The sequence below is a fragment of the Gossypium arboreum genome, chromosome 3 (genome assembly GCF_025698485.1).
Source record: "Gossypium arboreum isolate Shixiya-1 chromosome 3, ASM2569848v2, whole genome shotgun sequence".
Taxonomy (NCBI): domain Eukaryota; kingdom Viridiplantae; phylum Streptophyta; class Magnoliopsida; order Malvales; family Malvaceae; genus Gossypium; species Gossypium arboreum.
The window spans coordinates 11,267,187-11,286,888 of NC_069072.1; the positions used below are offsets into that span (position 1 = coordinate 11,267,187).

Below are 19,702 nucleotides of genomic sequence, written 5' to 3' on the forward strand. Positions count from 1 at the left end.
TGCATGGAGAACTTGAGGAAGATATTTACATGCAACAACCGGAGGGTTTTATAGTCTCGAAAAAGAGGACTATGTTTGCTTGTGAAAAAGTCCCTTTACGGTTTGAAACAGTCACCAAGACAAAGGGTACAAGAGGTTTGATTCCTTTATGACTTCTCATGATTTCAAAAGAAGTAGTTTTGACAGTTGTGTCTACTTTAAGAAAAAGCAGTGATGGTTCTTTTGTGTATCTACTTCTTTATGTTGATGACATGTTGATAGCAACAAAAGATAAAGAGAGATAAGAAAGGTTAAAGCCCAACTAAGTGAAGAATTTGAGATGAAAGATTTAGGACCAGCAAAGAAGATACTTGGTATGGAGATTCTCGAGATAGAAAAGTAAGTAAATTATACCTAAGTCGAAAGGGTACATTGAGAAAGTTCTTTGCGGGTTCAATATGCAGAGTGCTAAGCTTTAGTACTCCTTTAGCAGCCCATTTCGGACTTTCATCGGCCTTATCTCCTCAATCGATAATGAGATTGAGTACATGTCACATGTTCCATACTCTAGTGCAGATAGGATCTCTCATGTATGCTATGGTTTGTTCACGTCCGATTTATCATATGCGATTAGTGCGGTTAGCGATACATGGCGAATCTCGGTAAAGAACACCGAAAGCGATTCGATGGATTTTAAGATACTTACGAGGCACTACTAATGTTTGCTTACAGTTTGGAAGAACTAAAGATGGAGTTATAGGGTATGTTGATGCTGATTTTGCTGGAGACCTTGATAGAAGAAGATCTCTCACAGAGTTACGTCTTTACAATCGGAGGTTGTGCAATTAGTTGGAAAGCCACTTTGCAAACTACGATCGCTTTGTCTACCAATCAAGTGAGTACATGGCGATTCTTGAGGCTTGTAAAGAAGCTATTTGGTTGAAGGGACTATTTAGTGAACTCAATGAAGACCTTCAAATCAGCACGATATTTTGTGACAATCAGTGCCATCTTTCTTACAAAAGATCAAATGTTTCATGAGAGAACAAAACACATTGATATTCGGTATCATTTTGTTCGTGATATTATTGCTCGTGGTGATATTGTTGTGAGCAAAATTAGCACTCATGAAAATCCTGCAGATATGATGACTAAGTCACTTCCTATAACCAAGTTTGAGCATTGCTTAGACTTGGTTGGTGTTCATTGTTGAAGTTAAACCCTTAAGGGGTTTTTGGAAGAGGTGAAGAACTTGTTTATTGAAAGTTCGCGATGAAGAACTTGTTCATTGAGAATTTGTGTCAAGGTGGAGATTGTTAGAATTAAGTGACCCAAATTCTTATTTAAATAAAATACGATGGAAAATAAAATAAAAGTAAAATCCATATAGAACTAGACTTCTTTTATTTTATTTTAGAATAAGGTTTTAAACCTTATTAAACTCCATCTATTTTATATTGATTAGGATAAGGTGTTTCAATCCTACTAGAATATGGCTTTGCAAGCCTATAAATAGACATAGTCTATTCCTCTTGTATTTGAGTAAAAATTTTTCGACATAGTGAATTTTCTTCTCCTCTGCCCGTGGTTTTTTTCCCGAAAGGGTTTCCACGTAAAATTTATGTGTTCTTTATTTTTATTTATTTTATTCTATTTATTTTTCACAGGTACAAAATCTGTCATTAATGATGCTTTACATTCCACTAAGTCTCAAAGAAATTTATTGAGTTTCAAAGATATTCGTCTTATGAATGAGAAAAATATTGAATATCTATATATTACAAATGTTGAATATGGAAAGAAATATGTTTTGGAAATACTACCTGGCTTTTCATCAGGTTTATATTATACACATATTAGTGCAATTGAGACACGTGTTACTACAAACTAGAAGTTTGTAAAACCACATACTTTTACTATTAGTCATGACCGATTAGGTCATCCCGGATCTATTATGATGCAAAGAATAATCAAGAATTCAATTGGACACCCATTAAAAAACTAGAAGATTGTTGAATTCAAGGATTTATCTTGTGATACTTATTATCAAGAAAAATTGATTATTAGACCATCACCAGCTAAAGTTGGGATTGAATCTTTTGCATTTCTGGAATGTATTTAAGGTGATATATGTGGACCCATTCATCCACCATGTGGACCATTCAGATATTTTATGGTATTGATAGATGCATCTAGTAGGTGGTGTGACAGTACCCCAAACTCGATTAGGATGAACCAACCCAAATTCGAAGCATTATATTAGCCACCTAAGTGACTCTCCGACTAACAACCACCCAAAACACACCCTTACCTTATAAGACCTCAATATTATCTAATTATTAGTTATTTACTAATGCAAAAGCAAATTATGAGTCAATATTAAACTTTTCCTAAGTAATTTAACCTAAGGGCATTTTCGCTATTTTACCACCTATGGTAAAACTAACCTGATTTTAGATCTAAGTGTTTACTGACCTTCTTTTAGTCAAATTATGCAAGCATAAAAATTTTAGGTTAATTTGAGTTCGTTTACTATGCCTAATTTACGTTTTATTATTAGGGACTAAATTGTAACAATTACAAACTATCAGGACCTATTCTTAATTATAAATTAAGTGTGTTTCTATCGAATTTTACCCATTATGACACTAATCCTAAAATTTTACTAAGTTTCCTTATCATCTAAGGCTCTAATTAGACTAATCAATTTTCAAGACTAAATTGAAACTTAAACAAGTTAGAATACCAATTTAAAAAGAAAAAAATTCAAACCCCCCCAAAACCCAAACAACTGTGTCCCCTAGACCATGTGTCATGAAACGAACCTATTCCAGTTTTGAAAAACTTTTAGACCGATCGCACATGCCCGTGTGCAACCCCTCACACATCCGTGTGGAAACCACTGCACCTATTTTTGTGAAAAAATCGTTTTAAAACCCGATTTTGTAGATTTTAATGGCAAATTAAACCCAATTTAACTACAATTAATTAACATACATATACATACACATTCAATTGAATTTACTGACATCAATTAAGCCTCAATTATATAGAATTAGGTAATCAATTTCATGCATAACAAAAAATTGAATAAATCAAACAAGTGGCGTACCTTAGTCGCTAGTAAACCACTCCATGGAAGCTTTATTTAAACAATCATTAGTATAAATTTCATGCCCCACACACCGTATTATCAATCATCGTGTTATCAAGAAACAATACACCATAAATCATTCAATAATTAAACTCAATCATGCCCCAAAATTATTATAAAACTATCCAAAATAAAATGTCCACTGTCCAAAGTCCAATTACAACCAAAATTAAACAAACTTTGGGGAGTTCCACAATTCCCGGTTACAATATCTAAAATGTGTAATAAAGTCCCTGCCAAACTTAATCTCTTGGAACTCTCTTGCTCGGCTTTTCAGCTCTTCAAGTCCAACGATTATCTGCACAAATTGTGAAGGTGTGAGTTTTAAAATGCTCAGTGAATTTTAATAAAAACCTAGTAAATCATCATCCAAATCATGCTTAAATCACATCCAATCAATCACCAATTATCAGCCATAATAATAAAACATGTCAATTTAATTTCCATATGTTTTATCAATATAAAAAAAAAATTATTCATGGCTTACAACCATCGAATGATATAACAATAATCATACATAAATACATTGGCATACACTTCTCATGGCTTAATTGGGTGATCATACATTAGATAAACGAATCTCTAAACTCCTACAAATATCAAATACAGTTCACCGAGTTGAACGAGCCAAAGAACACGCTCCCTTATAGTGCATCAAATAACCCAATGAGTGGAGACTCATGCTCAGCTCAAAACAAATCAGTCCACCTAGAGCCATATGCTCACAATGTCACGAAAAAAGGTGAGTACTCATAAATCCTATGGCATGCCAACTATATCCAATGGATCCACATGCATGTTGCCAATATATTCAGTCAAACATAGCATATAAACCAATCATTATTGTGTTCAATTTAATGTGACAAAATGTTTATATGTAACATGTAACATAGCCATTTAACATCCAATTAAACCAATAATTTAATTTTTCATTTTTCATTTTCCAATGTTCAATTACCAATTGTAACACCAATATATCATAATAAAAAATCCCAGTAACCATGCTCTAATCATCAATATAATTAGCCTAATTAAATTGCACAAAACCACCTAAATGCTTACTTACCATTATTCAATAAACATTTAACTCTTGTACATATAATATCAATCTTGCAAGAATCAGCCATTCAATCAAAATTAATCAATTGAAATCATTAATTAAGCTACTAAGTAAACATAATGAGGGTGAATTTACGAAATTGCCCTTAGAAACACTCACCACACAATTTATTCTACCACCAACAAGTGATCAACCAAGCAAATCCAAGCTTCAATTCCGATTAGCTCAGTCCTCTTCAAGATTTGGAGCTTCAACATAGATAAAGTAGTCATTACCACCTTTCCAATGCTATAATAAACACAAATTTTAATTAACTATACTAATCGAAATTTTCTCACAAAGATACCTTACCGAATTTGTAACATCAAGTCGAAAACTTGATTCCTCACAAAATCAATCTCTCCAACCCTCCTAAATACTTTCAGTCATCAATACTGGACCAAATACACTTATACTAAGTATCAATTTAATCTTTAAATCAATTTCATAAAATTCCAAAAAATTGGTTCATGAAGATGATGAAATTCAGATTTCTTTAAATTACTTCACAAATCATGTTTAATCTTGATAAATAAGATTAAAAACCTTTTAATAGATGCATTTTAAGTTGGAACATCCATTGATTTGTGGATTTCCTCTCAAAATTCAAGATCCACCATTAAAGAACCATGTGTTCTTGGAAGAAGATGACATTGATGAAAATCATTTAATTGACTCTCAAATCATGTAAAAATGTTTCTAATCATCATAAAAATAAGTTTAGGATTGAAGATAACCTTTCATTTGCTCTAAATTCGTTGATTGAAAATCTAGATTCAAGAAACTTGAGAACTTTCAGAATATTTTTTGCTACTTTTGAGAATAATTTCAGGTGAATTGAGAGAGTATTTTAAGAAGAAAATTGGTTGGATCTATTCTCTAATGATAAATCTTTAAAATCATGCAAAGAAAAAAATTTTTAAAGCTCTATTATCCGATGTAAAATGTGTGAAAAGTAGGCTAGATACATTAGTTTTAAAATTGAAACCACCCACCAAAAATTTAAAAATTGGGAAATTTTCTTAATGACCACTCCCACATTTCTCTTACTTTACCATTTAATCCTTTTCTTCCAAAATTTCGAATTTTAAGTCCTATTTTCCATATAAATACTCTAAATTTGTTCTTGTTTTACAATTAAATTCTATTTAATTATTATTTAAAATTTACTCATATTACCCCTAATAAAATTATTTTAAAATTCTTTTCAACCCAAATTGATTATTTTCACTAATAATTATTTAAAATCTTTAAAATTAATTTTGAAAATATTTTTAAAATTTTCTGAATTATTTCTTAATCGATTTTAGATGAAATTGACCTCCTAAATTAAATTAAATTAAAAATTATAATTTACTAGAAACCCTATAAACTCCTAGTTTCACACTCGGAACCCGAAAATATAGTTGAAACTACTAGACTCGGTTTAGGGATATTACAAGTGGTCACATGTGTGTTTATTATTTGCGAGACGAATTGCTCAAATAATTCGATTAAGAGCAAAATTTCCATATTATGCAATCAAAACTATTCGTCTTGATAATGTTGGTGAGTTTACGTCCCAAGCTTTTAATAATTATTGTATGTCAATTGGGATAAAAGCTGAACATCCTGTAGCTCGTGTTCACACACAAAACAATTTAACTAAATCATTTATCAAATGCCTCCAACTAATAGCTAGGTCATTGCTTATGAGAACAAAACTCCCTGTTATAGCTTGGGAATATGCTATTTTGCATGCAGCAGTACCAGCACTTGTGCGCTTCAAGTCAACAAGTTATAATAAATACTCCCTATTACAATTGGCTTTTTGCCAGGAGCCAAACATTTCCCATCTTAGAATTTTTGGATGTGCAGTATATGTTCCAATTGTTCCACCACAACGCACAAAGATGGATCCTCAAAGGAGGTTGGGAATATATGTTGATTATGAATCTCCTTCTATAATTAAGTATGTTAAACCATTAACTGAAGATTTATTTACTGCATGATTTATTGATTATTATTTTGATGAAACAACATTCCCAACATTAAGGGGGAGAGAAGATACAACTGGTAAAAGAGATTACATGGAATGGATCATCATTATCTCAATTAGATCATCGTACAAGTCAGTGTGATTTGCAAAACATTGCCAATCAACTGCCAAATTCATTTACTGACCTAAAGAGAATTACAAAATCTCACATACCAGCTGAAAATGCTGTAATACGAATTGATGTCCCAATAGGAAAAATTGTTAGTGTAAAAGAAAGTAATCCATGCCTAAAGCGTGGAAGACCAGTCGGTTCCAAAAATAAAAATCCTCGTAAAGGGAAATGAGCAAATAATTAATATGGTTGTATTATGGAGGTAAGTACCCAAGAAGTGAGGAAAGATATAACTAATCAAAAAACCCCCATAAGAGGTTCAGGTACCTAAAAATGGTGATAACGAAGAGATCTTAATAAGTTATGTTACTTCAGGAAAAAGGTGGAACTGGAAAAATATAGTTATCAACAACATTTTTTCTTATAATGTTGCTATTGAAATATCAAAAGAAAATAAGGATCCTGAGCCTAAATCTATTGAGGAATATAGAAATAGAAATAGAAATGATTGACCAAAATGGAAATGCACAATTCAAGCAGACTTAAATTCACTTTCTAAATGTGAGGTTTTTGGACCTATAGTCCAAACACCTAAATATGTAAAGCCGGTAGGATATAAATGGATATTTTTACAAAAACAAAATGAAAAAAATGAAGTCGTAACATATAAAGTACAACTTGTAGCATAAGGATTTTGGCTAATGTCTGACATTGATTACGAAGAGACATATTCTCCTACGATGGATGCAATCACATTTAGATACCTTATTAGTCTAACAATACGTGAAAAACTTAATATGCGTCTAATGGATATTGCTATAGTCGATTTGTATAATACACTTGATAGTGAAATTTATATGAAAATCCCTGAAAGATATAGAGTTTTTTAGGAAAATTGCTCAATCAGATTAAAAAAAAGTTTATATAGATTAAAACAATTTGGACATATGTGGTACAATTGTCTTAGTGAATACTTGAGAAACCATAAATGTAACATATTTTAATTCCATGCTTGGCATATTTTTGGATGATTTATGATAAGAATTAGTGAATTTGATGCTCCTAATCCCTTAAATTCATGTTTCTATACTCAGGAGACCATTTGGGAGAAAAAGAGCAAAAAAAGGGCCAAAATTGAAGTTTTCAGGACCCACACAGCCTGGGCATTTTCCACACAGGCTGGGCACATGCCCATGTGATCCACACGGGCAGGCCACACGCCTATGTGCCAGCCCATGTCGATATCTCTACCTGTTTCCCAAACATGAGAAAAAAGCCAATTTTTAGGGTTTCTGAGCATTCAAAAGTCTATAAATACATACTAGAAGAAGACCTAAAGAAAACACATGGAGTAGAAAGTAGAAATTACTAGAAGAAAGCCGTTGGAATCATCTTAGAAGTAGATCCACTTCAAGATTGAAGATCTCCATTCAAATTTCTTTCGAAGTTTATTAGGGTTTTTTATGTCTTGTTGTTTTTCTAAATTTGAGATGTTTTCCTTTTACATTATGAACTAAACTCCTTAAATACCTAGGGAGGATGAAACCTACGATGGATCTTATTATTTAATTATCTGAATTACATGATCAATACTTATTCTTGTTCTTAATTATGTGTTCTTAATCCTTGCCTTAATATTTTCAAGATATTAATCCAAGTTTGATGTGCTTATTCAGTGGAGCAAAAGTCACTGTTTAAAGCAGATCTAGCATAATTGAGTAGAGTTGATTGCAATCCTAGAAATAGGACGACATAAATCTACCGGATTAGAGTCAAATCTAATAGGAGAATCCATAGATCGAGTTAATGCGACAATAGAGGTTTTAATTAGACAGAGATTTCAATTAATCAACCTAGAGTTAGTTGTTCTTAGTCTCGAAAGATATATTAACATAATTTAGGGATTTCTATAGAATCAAGACAAGTGAATAAATTATTTGATTCAGAGTCAAAATAATAAGTGAAGTCTAGGTGGATTCTTTCCTGGGTATTGTCTCTCTTATTGGTTTTCTTAAGTATTTTTCCAATTCGATCTATGTCGCGTTCATAGTTAATTAATTTAATTTTAGATTAAAACACCTCCTTTAATTATGAGGCTAAATAATAGAAAGATTGTTATTACTAGTACTTTTAGTCCTTGTGGATACGATATTTCGGACTCACCATAGCTATACTACTATTCGATAGGTGAGCTTGCCTTCGTCGAGATATTAGTTACTTTCGTGACCCAACAAGTTTTTGGTGCCATTGCCAGGGACTAAAATATTAGGAACACTTAATTTTTATTACTTTAGCCAATTTTTTTTTATTTTAATTTTCACCTTAATTTACTAACTTTTTCTCATATTTGCTTCTGGAAGGTTCTTTTAGTTTATAACTAGAAGAAACCCATCAGTACCTCTATTATGTGATAGTGAAATTGAAGGAACAGCTCACAGAAATCATAGAGAAATAAGGTAGAGTCTACAGTATATAGAGGAAGAGCAAGAGCATGATACCAATATTATTGAGGAGATGGCTGAAAATTAGAATAACCCACTAACTCCTGTGGTTGTCGCGAATCCTGTAAATCAGAATCCTGCTCCTCGTACTATGTACGACTATGCTAAGCTTAATTTAGCGGAGGCTGAATCGAGTATTGTGAGACCTGCTATTGCGGCAAATAACTTCAAACTGAAGCCGAACACTATTCGGATGATCTAACAATTTATTTAGTTCAATAGTTTGCAAGATGAGGATCCAAATACTTATTTGGCTAACTTTCTGGAGAACTATGATACTTTCAAAATTAATGGTGTTTCTGATGATGTAATTCACCTTCGGTTATTTCCCTTTTCATTGAGGAATAAAGCTAAACAGTGATTGAACTCTCTACCACAAGGGTTGATCGCGTTATTTCGTGATAGGTTTTAAATATTTATAATTAATCATTCTTGAAACTAACCATTATCACGATATAGGCAAGTGTACGTATTGAACAGTAGTATAGTTTTAGCAAGACCGGATTGTCAAACCCAAAGGAACTAAAAGTACTAGTAATGACTATCTTTTTATAATCTAGCCTAAGAATAAAGAGGTTTTTGGTTTAATTAACTAATTATCTAAACTAAGAACGCACAGAGAATGGAATTGGAGAATTGCTTTTGGAAAAATCGATTGAATGAAGATAATACCTAAGGAAAAATCCACATAGACTGTACTTGTTATTCTGGCTCCGAATCGGACGATTTATTCATTTAACTTGTTCCGTAGAGATCCCTAAGTTATGTTATTATCCCTATTCAAGACTAATAAGTCTAATCCCTAGATTGAATAACCGAGACTTTTCTCTAATTAACACTCTAGGATTGCATTAACTCAATCTATAGATCCCTTTATTAGGTTTCACTCTAATCTGGCAAAATCTTGTCACTCTATGTCTAGGCGCGCAATCAACTCCACTTAATTATGATAAATGTACTCTTAGACAGGGTCTATTCCTCCTCTGAATAAGAGCTTATCTTGAATCTGTATCCTGGGATATCAAAACAAGAATTAAGAACACATAATTAAGAATAACTTAATTATTTATCATACAATTCAGAAAATAATAATAGGATTCGTCTTAGGTTTCATTCCCCTTAGGTATTTAGGGGATTTAGTTCATAACTAAATAAGAAAACATCTCAGAATAATTAAGAATACAAACATAAAGAAAACCCAAAACTCCTGAAGGGGAATTGAAGAGAGATCTTCAGTCTTGATGATGAATCCTACTTCTGAGATGAATCAATCGGCTTCCTTGGAGTAATTCCTTACTCCCTATTCTGTGTGTCCCCCCTTTCTCCTCTTCTAGGGTGTATTTATAGGCTGTGGAATGCCTATGAGCCCTCAAAATTAGCCCTCAAAATACTCAACTTGGGCTCGGCAGGGACATGTCTGTGTGACACGCCCGTGTGCAATTACTTCAGGCCGTGCTCGAGCGTATTAGAATGGCACGGGTATGTAGGATGCCCGTGTGAGGAGGTCTAGGCCGTGTTGAGTTCGTACTTTGGCCCATTTTTTTCAGTTTTGGCCTGTTTCTCTTTCCTTTCGCTCTCCTATGCTCTCCTAAGTATAAAACATGAAATTAAAGCATTAGGAGTATCAAATTCACCAATTCTAATGGAAAATCATCCATAAAATGCTTTAAACATGGGGTAAAAATATGGATAAATTACGGTTTATCAAATACCCCCATACTTAAGCATTTTCTTGTCTTCAAGCAATGTTCTCAACTCATAATCAAAATAAATTCTTCTCAACTTATAATTTCTATCGATAATATCTCAAATTAATCCATAAGTAATCATACATTGAGAATTTCAACTAAAAGAACATAAAAGTTTCAAACATTCTGAGTTGAGTATTTAATCATACAAACATAGGTGTCTCTCCTCATCTAAGTAATTGCCTTTGATTCAGAATATCACAGAGTTTCACATCCTCACTGAAGATTCACTCAAATCACTCGAGGAGTTTAAGGACAATAAATGAAACACTCAATAGTCAATAATGAAAAGTCATTACCATAGGCTTGCATGAAAATCAAATCTCTACCACTATAATTTAAGATGATACATCAATCAAAAGGTCTTTAGAGGGTTGTAGTGAGGCTTGGTTAGGGGGGTGTGGTTACAAGCTGAAAGAAAGGGTTAGAATCGAGATTGAATTGAAAAATTGTCTAACTAGAAAAAGAGTTAATCTTCACCTGCGTACAACAGATCTTCTTCTCAAAATATGAAATTACAGATAAGTATAGTTTTTTTTAAGAACAAGTTAAATATTTATAGAGTAACTTATTACAAACAAGACATAGCTAAGCAATTTCTTCAACTCAAATCTTGACAAAAATAGGAATCAAATTAATTTAGGGGATTTCATTAGTAATAGGTTAAGGGTTAATATTGAGGTTAATACAAGGAATGGCTTGTTAGGCTTAAGGGGGTTTACTAGGGGTTAATCGTGGAGGTAGGCTTTTCATGGCATGAGTGGGTTACCTAAGTGCCTTAATCATTTTGATATATCAAATCAAATGTTGTGGTCTCGACATGCATAATTAGGCAAGTTTTAGAATAACAGTTCAATACCGACGCACTCAAAACAATAATAAAAGTGAGCATGAAAGGATTAATAGATGCTCAAAAGGCTCAAAAATCTCACAAAAAATTATGGCTTTTTGATGTTTAGACTCGTGAATTCCAATTCAAAGTAATACCTAGACTTGGGGAAACAACCTATAATTTTAAATTCTTAAAAATCAACTTATCATGCTTGATTCTCTAATGCCTTAAAGTTTAAACAATCAATGCATAAATCCATATGTTTTAATTCAAGATATATCAATCAAAATCATAAATCAATTAAAATTTATCCTAAATATGATATGAGAGCTTTTCAAGAGAACAAGGTAATCATTCAGGGATTTTTCTGATAATGACATGAATGCCCCCACACTTAACATGTACATTGCCCTCAATGTTCAAAGATAGGTATTATAGAATATAAAAATAAGATAGGGAGAGAAGTGAAACTTCCTATATGATGAATTCCTCGAACTAGAGTTTTTGAGAGTAATCGGTTCGAAAGTGGAGGAGGATACTCCGGCGGCCGTAGAGGTTCATTAGTCCATAAGTCTTACGCCAAAAGAATATTATATCTAGTGGTAGTTATAGGCATGGTCGATCAGGACATGGAAGTTGTGGAGAACCTTTCTCGGTGGAGTTTTAGTTCCTATGTGACTATGAGCTTAAGAGCTCTATATAACTGTGATAAAATCAGGAACTTTTTAGGGGATATTAGGAAGAATAATTACTCAAAAAGAAATAAACGAAATTAATAATTAAAAAAATTTCTAAAATCTAATAAAAATAAAAAGTAGTTTCAACAAAAATTAAAAACATAAAATAATAAATAAATATTTTTAAACATCTTCATCGCTGGATGGTTCGCGAGGTGGGACTTGCGATGAGATGTGGAGGTGCTGACAAATCTGCTATAGAGTAGCATCAATGCTGTCAAATCGTTGAAAACACTGTTGTTCGAATCGGTTGAGACGCTCAGAGATGTCAGCATAAGAAGCCGCCGTATGAACTGGACAAAAGGGTGGTGGTGGCTGGGTCGGTGGATCCTCGTGCTGTGGGGGGACATCATCAAGAATGTCCTCGTAGGCCTCCTCCTCGATAAATTGGGTGAGAAAATACTAGGGAGGGTAGGTTCCTCGGCGCCTCTCTATCATTCTCATGCTAAGCATGCTCGAGATGCCTTATGGAGATATCTGGCCGATAAGGGTGAGGGATGATTCTTGGGCTGCGATGTTGAGGAGCCCAAAGTGTCGCGCCAGTCGAGTCACGTAGGGGCCAATGGAGATGACCCTGTTCCGATACCGCTTCGTCTAGTGCTGAATTGCAAGGGCGATGAAATAGGCAAGGTCGATGACGTGCCCTTGCAACATACACCATAAGAAGTAGGCGTCCTGAGTATTGACGATGCCCGTGCTCTCTCACCTCCCTGTAATCGTGTGAGCCAAAATGGCGTGTAGGTACCTCAGGGATGGTGGGATAACTGATGCCTTGGAGCGACTAGGATTGTAGGAGGCTGCGCCATGGGCCAAAGTGTGCTAGCACTTCGAGGGAGAAAAATGTATGTGGCGAGTGAGAACATGTAGTTCATTTTCCTCAAACTCCTCCGTATATAAGCCTAGTGCAGCTCCGAACTCTGGGAAACTTAGTTGGTGGACTAACCCACCTAGGCGAAACTGGACTGTGCCGGGATCATCGTAATTTGTCATTAAGCTTTGAAGATGGAACGTTGAGCATAGTTCCATCGTGAGCTCGAGATACGTCGGCTCGATAATCCCAAAGAATAGCTCCCAAGGGTCAGTGGTTAGGAGGGCCCGAATCGTATCAGCCATTTGAACTTATTCTACGGCAGCCCAGTCGATGCAGCGGCCCGCAATTAAGAGTAGGGCCCGAAGTATTTGGAAAAGCTCTTCTTGGGGCTCTCAAGGGAACTGCAGGAGAGGGTGACGAATTTTCGTGGTTAAACCCACGGAAGATGACGCTCCCTTCTTCTTCTTCGAGGCAATTACGACGACCTTTTTACCACGTGAAGATGACATGGTACCTGCGTTTAGAATCATCAAGTTATCTTGATGAGTGATCAAAGTAAAGGGAATACAATTTTCAAATAAAAAGCAAAATGTCAACCACAACCAAACATAACTAATATAATAATTTTGTGACCTTATCATTGTATGATAATGGGCGTAGTCATGGCATGTGTAGGAACAAAGAGTGAGGCTTTTCTAACAACATGATTGAAAAATGCAAATTGAATTATAGACATTGACATGAAAATATCATGAGAATGAGCATGGTAAAGTCATGGGTATAAGGTTTCCCTAATAACTTGATTTAACACGCAATGTATAATAACTAACCTAAGAATGCAAACTAAATGATAAAATAATGAGCAAAATGAAAAATAGTTCGAAAGCAATGAAGATTATGCTAATAATAAGCATTAGTAATAAGTAAAATAGAAGTGAAAGGAGTAAACAAACGCTAAGGGAGAGAGATTGAGCGTTAAAAATGAAGTTGGAGGCAGCGCACAGGCATGGCAGGGAGGCTGTGTGGAGTTGCAGCGGCTGGGGTTAGGGTTTTTGAATGGGGAAGAAAGTGAATAGTGTAGGATATTAATAGATTTTGGGGCACACAGCCATGACATACGCCCGTGTTCCCCAATTTCAACCCGTGTGATTTGTGGATTTCAAATTTGGGCGCGTTTGACATTTAGTACACACTCGTGTTCCTCGGGCGTGTAGGTTAACACGGCCGTGTCGTACAACCGTGTCTAGCTTCGTTCGCTTCTCCCATGCTCGTGTGTGTAAGCCCCACGCCCGTGTTAATTTAACAGCTTCAACCACGGGTGTTCCACACGGGCGTGTCAAATGCCCGTGCTATTTTGGTAGGCTCGACCACGATTCTTCCACACGGGCGTGCGATGTTTTGGCAGGCTCGACCACGACCATATCACACGGCAGTGGCATTTAATCGTAGCCCGTGTTAGGGAGATCTTTTGCCCTATTTTCACACGGCCTTAAGCACGCCCGTGTGCTCGGCCATGTCTTAGTGGAAACACCTGTATTCAAGATTTCTATTAGTAAGTTAGGAGTTAAATACCAAAATTTAAAGAAATTAATATTGTTAGTGCTCGAGTTGCCTCCCGAGAAGCGCTTATTTATAGTCTAAGCTCGACTTACCTCTCTAGTGAAGGGTCATGGTGGTTTGAGGAGTTTATACTCCTCATTCCTTTTATCAATCTCATCAAAATAAGGTTTTAATCGGGTGTTGTTTACCTTAAAAGTGCCGAACTTGGGATGACTCATCTCCGCCGTACCGAATAGAAAAATACTGAGTACCGTAAGAGGGATTTCCTCATTCGGTATGGTAGTGACAATATGGAGATCTGCGGCATCTAATAAGACCTTATCACCAGCCTTAAGTTGATTTGGAGAGGTATCGAGCTTGTTTTGGCGTAGTTTCGATTTGTCGGGTGTTCTTGGTTTGTGCACCCACCATTCATTGAGTTCCTCGATTTGTAATCTTCAATTTTCATGAACAGGTCCTCTATTAGTGCTTGAGAACGACTCGTGTGCTTCCTTTAGACTCATTTTCTGCAAAGTAGGTTGCACTATATTGTTAGTTTTAGTAGAATGGTTTAAATGATCAGTTTCAATTCTTGATGTGTTGCCAAAATTGCGAGCTTGAAGGGTGATTGTTTCATCTCCCACCCAGAGTGTGAGTTCACCTGTGCGAACATCAATCATGGTTTTAGCAGTTGCTAAAAAGGGCCTTCCTAGAATTAAGGGAGTGTTGCTATCCTCTTATATGTCTAGAATAATAAAGTCAACAGGAAATATAAATTTATTGATTTTAACTAGCACATCTTCAATAATACCTCTAGGGAATTTTATAGTTTTATCTGCTAATTGAATGCTCATCCTAGTCTGTTTGGGTTTCCCAAGACCTAGTTGCTTAAACATTTTGTAAGGCATGATGTTGATACTAGCCCCTAGATTAGCTAATGCATGATTAACATCTAAACTACCAATTAAACAAGGAATAGTAAAGCTCACTGGGTCTTTTAGTTTGTTTGGTAGTTTATTTTGGAGAATGGATGAGGAAACTGCGTTCAGCTCCACATGCGACGCCTCATCCAACTTCTGCTTATTTGCTAAAAGTTTCTTTAAAAATTTCATTGCATTTGGCATCTGTGATAGAGCTTCAATAAACGGTAAGTTAATATGTAATTTTTTTAAGAGTTTAAGAAATTTACCAAATTGTTCATCTGAGCGGTTTTTCCTTGTCTCGTTGGGGTATGGCACACGAGGTTTATATTCGACAGTCACTGATTTGTTTGTATTTTGATCTACCTCACCTTGAGCTTTGCTTACCGCAGTTTCTTGCCTCGGTTCTAGTTCAGGCTCAATGACTCTTTCATCATCTTGAATATTAATTGCGTTGAGTTGTTCCCTTGGGTTAGGTTTGGTATTACTTGGCAAACTACCTTGTGGTCGTTTGAAGATTAGTTTGGAAAGCTGGCCTATCTGAGTTTCGAGCCATTGGATCGACGCTTGTTGATTTTTAAGTGTTGTCTTGGTGTTCTAAAAACGAGTTTCTGACAGTGATATAAACTTTGATAGCATCTCTTCAAGGTTTGGCTTCTTTTCCTATTGGTAGGGTGGTTGTTGGTAGCCCGGAGGATGTTCTGGTATTTGATTTCCTTGACTGCCCCGCGAGAAATTGTGGTGGTTCCTCCAACCTACATTATACGTGTTACTATATGGATTGTTTTGAGGTCGAGGACTATTACCCATGTAGTTTAATTGCTCGTTATCCATGTTGTGGCCATAGGGTTGGTATTTCGAATGGTTTGTTCCACCTCCACTTGTTTTGCACTGCATTACTGGGTGAACCTGTAAAGAATTAAGAAAACCATCAATCTTTTTATTTAAGAGTTCTACCTGATTAGAGAGCATGGTGACTGAATCGATGTTGTAAATGCTGACTATTTTGGTTGGCTTTATCCTCATGACTTGCCACTAATAGTTATTCAGTGACATCTCCTTTATAAACTCATAGGCATCTTTCGGTGTTTTATTGTTGATGGTTTTGCCAGCAGCTGCGTCAACCATTTACCGAGTCGAAGGATTCAGACCATTGTGAAATGTTTGTACTTGGAGCCAAAGCGGTAACCCATGGTGGGGGCATCTTCTCAAAAGGTCCTTGTATCTCTCCTATGCATCGTAGAGTGTTTCTAAATCCATCTGCATAAAAGAAGAGATACCATTACGTAATTTAGCCATTTTAGCCAGCAGAAAATATTTTAGTAAAAATTTTTGGTCATTTGTTCCCAAGTAGTAATTGACCCTCGTGGTAATGAGTTCAACCACTGTTTAGCTTTGTTCCTTAATGAAAAGAGAAACAACCGAAGACGTATGACATCATCAGAAACACCATTAATTTTAAATTTATCGCATAGTTCTAAGAAGTTGGCTAAATGAGCATTGGGATCCTCATCCTGCAAACCATCAAACTGAACAAATTGTTGTATCATTTGAATAGTGTTAGGTTTTAATTCAAAAGTATTTGCAGCTACAGCAGGTCTAACTATGCTTGATTCAGTTCCTGTTAAAGAAGGTTTAGCATAATCATACATAGTGCGTGGAGTAGGATTTTGATTAACCGCAATTGCAGGAGGTAGTTGATTGCCTTGGTTTTCAGCCATCTCTTCGATTGGGGGTTGAGTATCGTCTTCTTGCTCGTTCTCCGTGTATCTTAAGCTTCGCCTTATTTCTCTTTGGTTTCTACGAACTGTGCGATTGATTTTTTTGTCAAAAAGTAGTGGCCCTGATGGGTTTCTTCTAGTCATAAACTATAAAAACCTGCCAAGAGAAGGAAAAAGTAAATAAGTAAGTAGTAATAATAATAATATAAAATTAAATTACAAGAAAAATAAATGGCTAAAGTAATAAAAATTGAGCGTTCCTAATATCTTAGTTCCTCGGCAACGGTGCCAAAAACTTGATCGCGTTATTTCATGATAGGTTTTAAATATTTATAATTAATCCTTCTTGAAACTAACTATTATCGCGATGTAGGCAAGTGTACCTATCGAACAGTAGTCTAGTTTTAGCAAGACCGGATTGTCGAACCCAAAGGAACTAAAAGTACTAGTAATGACTATCTTTTTATTATCTAGCCTAAGAATAAAGAGGTTTTTGGTTTAATTAACTAATTATCTAAACTAAGAATGCACAGAGAATGGAATTGGACAATTGCTTTTGGAAAAATCGATTGAATGAAGACAATACCTAAGGAAAAATCCACCTAGACTGTACTTGTTATTCTGGCTCCGAATCGGACAATTTATTCATTTAACTTGTTCCGTAGAGATCCCTAAGTTATGTTATTATCCCTATTCAAGACTAGTAAGTCTAATCCCTAGATTGAATAACCGAGAATTTTCTCTAATTAACACTCTAGGGTTGCATTCACTCGATCTATGGATCCCCTTATTAGGTTTCACCCTAATCCAGCAAAATCTTGTCACCCTATGTCTAGGCGCACAATCAACTCCGCTTAATTATGATAAATGTACTCTTAGACATGGTATATTCCTCCTCTTAATAAGAGTTTATCTTGAATCTGTATCTTGGGATATCAAAACAAGAATTAAGAACACATAATTAAGAACAACTTAATTATTTATCATACAATTCAGAAAATAATAATAAGATTCGTCTTAGGTTTCATTCCCCTTAGGTATTTAGGGGATTTAGTTCTTAACTAAATAAGAAAAAATCTTAGAATAATAAAGAATACAAAACATAAAGAAAACCCAAAACTCTTGGAGGGGAATTGAGGAGAGATATTCAATCTTGATGATGAATCCGGCTTCTGAGATGAATCAATCGGCTTCCTTGGAGTAATTATTTACTCTCTATTCTGTGTGTCCCCCCTTTCTCCTCTTCTAGGGTGTATTTATAGGCTTTGGAATGCCTATGAGCCTTCAAAATTAGCCTTTTCTGAATTGGACTCAACTTGGGCTCGGCAGGGACATGTCCATGTAACACGTCCGTGTGTGATTACTTCAGGCTGTGCTCGAGCCTGTTAGAATGGTAGGGCGTGTGGGATGCCCGTGTGAGGAGGTCTAGGCCGTGTTGAGTTCGTACTTTGGCCCATTTTCTCTATTTTTGGCCCATTTCTCGTCCTTTTGCTCTTCTATGCTCTCCTAAGTATAAAACATGAAATTAAAGTATTAGGAGCATCGAATTCACCAATTCTAATGGAAAATCATCCATGAAATGCTTTAAACATAGGGTAAAAATATGTATAAATTACGGTTTATCAAGGGTCCATCATACCTGGGAGCAAATGACTGAAAATTTTCTGTTGAAATACTTTCCCCTGGCCAAGACGACAAAGTTAAGGAATGATATCTCCCTTTTGTGCAAATGGACTTAGAGACCCTATATGATGCATGAGAGAGGTATAAGGATTTATTGAGAAGGTGCCCTCACGATGGGTTACACTTATGGTTACAGGTTCAGACTTTCTACAATAGTTTGAACCCCTCAACTAGACAACTGATCGATGCAGCCGCCGGCGGTACCTTAAATAACAAAACACCTGAGGAGGCTTATGAGTTCATTGAAGAGATATCACTGAATAATTATCAGTTGCAAGTCATGAGGACAAAGCTGACAAAAGCCGTTGGTGTTTTCAACCTCGACGTAGTCACCATGTTATCAAACTAGGTAGAGCTCTTAAATAAAAAGATTGATGGTTTATGTGTTTCTACGCAGGTACATCCGGTGATGTAATGCGACACAAATGGAGGAGGGATGAATACTTTAGATTATCTACTCTACAGTTCTAGCATGGAGAATGAGTAGTTGAATTATATGGGTAATAACTCTGAACCTCCAAATAGTCCTGATAGGAACACGTATAATGCAGGATGGAAGAACCACCCAAATTTTTCATGAGGTAGCCAAGGGAATCAAAGACCACAACCTCCTCCAGGTTTTCAACAACCACAATACCAGTAGGAAAGGAAGCTGAACCTTGAGGAGATGCTAACGAAATTCATCTCAGTGTCAGAAACACGCTTCCAAAACACCAAAACAACGCTTAAAAATTAGCAAGCTTCAATTCAAGGGCTCGAGAATCAAATAGGTCAGCTTGCTAAGCTGATCTCAAAAAGACCACAAGGTAGCTTGCCTAGCAACGCTGAAAGTAACCCAAGAGAGCAGCTCCATGCGATTACTGTTCGAGATGCAGAATGGTTAGTTTA

General features: G+C 35.5%; 2 non-coding genes across 2 annotated transcripts; one reads left to right on the forward strand and one right to left on the reverse strand.

Moving 5' to 3' along the window:
* The first annotated feature begins 16,596 nt into the window (after window positions 1-16,596).
* LOC128291344 (small nucleolar RNA R71) lies at window positions 16,597-16,703 on the forward strand. The gene has a single exon (XR_008281120.1). It is a non-coding gene; the product is annotated as a small nucleolar RNA R71 (small nucleolar RNA).
* A 2,125-nt stretch (window positions 16,704-18,828) lies between these two features.
* LOC128290758 (small nucleolar RNA R71) lies at window positions 18,829-18,934 on the reverse strand. Its single transcript, XR_008280545.1, has one exon. It is a non-coding gene; the product is annotated as a small nucleolar RNA R71 (small nucleolar RNA).
* Between the last annotated feature and the right edge of the window lie 768 nt (window positions 18,935-19,702).